The following is a 2,646-nucleotide window of genomic DNA, read 5'->3' as shown; positions in this document are numbered from 1 at the left end:
AAATTGATTGGAGTACAGTTTTTCATAGTATTCTTTTATGATTCTTTTCATTTCAGTTGGGCTGTTGTGATATTGTCCATCTCATTTCTTATTAGATTTATTTCTTTCCTCTCCTGTTTTTCTTTTGTCAGTTGGCCAGTGGTTTATTGAGTTTGTTGATCTTTTCAAAAAACCAGCTTTGGTCTTCTTAACTCTTTCAATTGCTTTTCTAATCTCTATTTCATTTATTTCTGCTCTAATTTTTATTATTTCCTTTCTTCTGGTGCCCATGGGCATCTTTTGCTGCTCTCTTTCTATTTGTTCTAGTCGCAGGGTTAATGTTTTGATTTTGGCCCTTTCTTCTTTTTGGATGTGTGCATCTATTGCTCTAAATTGACCTCTGGTGTACTGACCCTTTAATCATCATATAGTGTCCTTCCTTATCCTTTCTGGTGGATTTTGCTTTAAAATCTATTTTGTCAGAGATTAATATTTTCACTCCTTCTCTTTTATGATTGTTGTTTTCTTGATATTTTTTTCCCATCCTTTGAGTTTTAGTTTGTTTATGTCTTTGAGTCTAAGGTGTGTCTCTTGTAGGCAGCATATAGACAGATTGTGTTTTTTTTTAATCCATTCTGCCACTCTCTGTCTCTTGATTGGTGCATTTAGTCCATTTATATTCAGCAAAGTTATTGATAGATTTTAGTGCTGTCATTTTGATGTCTTTTTTTGTGCATTGATGACAGTTTCTTCGTTCCACTTAATTTCCTGTGCTGAGTCATTTTTCTTTATGTATTTTCTTTTCATCTTTTTCATTGTTGTTGATTTAGTATTTGCTGAATCTTATATTTTTCTTGTTTTTCTATTTTGATATGTAAGATTGTTAGTTTCTTTTGTGGTTATCTTAATATTTACCTGTGTTTTTCTAAGTTTAAACAAAAATATGGAATGCTTCACGAATTTACATGTCATCCTCGTGCAGGGGCCATACTAATCTTCTCTGTATTGTTCCAATTTTAGTATATGTGCTGCCAAATTGATGACTCCTTTAAGGTTTTAATATGATGTTCTCACAACATCCAAATCATGTAATACATTTCACAGAACATATCGTGGACATTAAGCAACGCATGTTGTTGTTGTTAGGTGCCATCAAGGTGGTTTCAACTCATAGCGACCCTATGCACAACAGAAATAAACACTGCCTGGTCCTGCACCATCCTTAAAATCATTGTTATGTTTGAGCCCGTTGTTGCAGCCTATGTGTTAATCCATCCAGTAGAAGGTCTTTGTTTTTTTCACTGACCCTCTACCTTACTGAGCATGATGTCCTTCTCCAGGGACTGGTCACTCTTGATAACATGTCCAAAGGACATAAGACGAAGTTTCGCCATCCTCAACTCCAAGGAACACTCTGGCTGTACTTCTTCCAAAACAGATTAGTTCATTTTTCTTATAGCCCACGGTATATTCAATATTCTTGGCAAACACCATAACTGAAAGACGTCAGTTCTTCTTTGGTCTTCCTTATTCATTGTCCAGCTTTTGCACGCATATGAGGCGATTGAAAATACCATGGCTTGAGTCAGGTGCATCTTAGTCCTCAAAGTGACATGTTTGCTTTTTCATACTTTAAAGAGTTCTCTTGCAGCGGATTTGCCCAATGCAGTATGTCCTTTGATTTCTTGACTATTGCTTCCATGGGTGTTGATTATGGATCCAAGTAAAATGAAATCCTTGACAACTTGAATCTTTTCTCCATTTATCCTGATGTAGCTTATTGGTCAAGTTATGGGGATTTTTGTTTTGTTTATGTTGATATATAATCCATACTCAAGGCTATAGTCTTTGCTCTTCATCAGTAAGTGCTTCAAGTTCTCTTTGCTTTCATCAAGCAAGGTTGTGTTATCTGCATATCGCAGGTTGTTAATGAGTCTTCCTCCAATTCTGATGCCCCATTCTTCTTCATATAGTCCAGCTTCTTGGATTATTTGCTCAGCATACAGATTGAATAAATATGATGAAAGAACAACCTTGATGCACACTTCCCAGATTTTAAACTATGCAGTATCCCCTTGTTCTGTTCGAATGACTGCTTCTTGATCTATGTACAGGTTCCTTATGAGCACAACTAGGTATTCTGGAATTCCCATTCTTTGCAATATTATTCATAATTTGTTACAATCTACACAGCCCAAAACCTTTGCACAGTCAGTGAAATACAGGCAAATGACATGCACCTGTTTGTGTATACGTGTGTATACATATATATAATGTATATATTGTGTGTGTATATATATATAGATAATGTATATATTGTCTATGTATATATATAAAAGGGATGTATACATATGTTGGTCATCTGTTGGACACTGCTAGCTTGAGGTAGTTCACAGTTTCAATGTTAGATCATGCCACATTCTTTCCAATATCATCATTTTTGTGAAACTGAGTTTCAGTAGTTGCTATGAGGTCGTGCAAATGGTTAACACACTCAGCAGTTAACCAGAAGTTTGGAAGTTTGAGTCTACCCAGAGATGCCTAGAAAGAAAGGCCTGGTGATCTACTTCTGAAAAGTAGTCATTGAAAACTCTATGGAATACAGTTCTACTTGACACTCACTGGGTTGCTATTAGTCAGAATCTATGCCCAGGCACCTGGTACATG

The 2,646-nt window shown here is 35.8% G+C and overlaps 1 non-coding gene across 1 annotated transcript; it reads right to left on the bottom strand.

Annotated features, from left to right (window-relative positions):
* Positions 1-916: 916 nt before the first annotated feature.
* Positions 917-1,023, bottom strand: LOC111819328 (U6 spliceosomal RNA). The gene has a single exon (XR_002823024.1). It is a non-coding gene; the product is annotated as a U6 spliceosomal RNA (small nuclear RNA).
* Between the last annotated feature and the right edge of the window lie 1,623 nt (positions 1,024-2,646).

Source organism: Trichechus manatus, unplaced genomic scaffold, assembly GCF_000243295.1.
Source record: "Trichechus manatus latirostris isolate Lorelei unplaced genomic scaffold, TriManLat1.0 scaffold00377, whole genome shotgun sequence".
NCBI lineage: Eukaryota > Metazoa > Chordata > Mammalia > Sirenia > Trichechidae > Trichechus > Trichechus manatus.
This window is presented reverse-complemented; position numbering and strand designations above follow the sequence as displayed.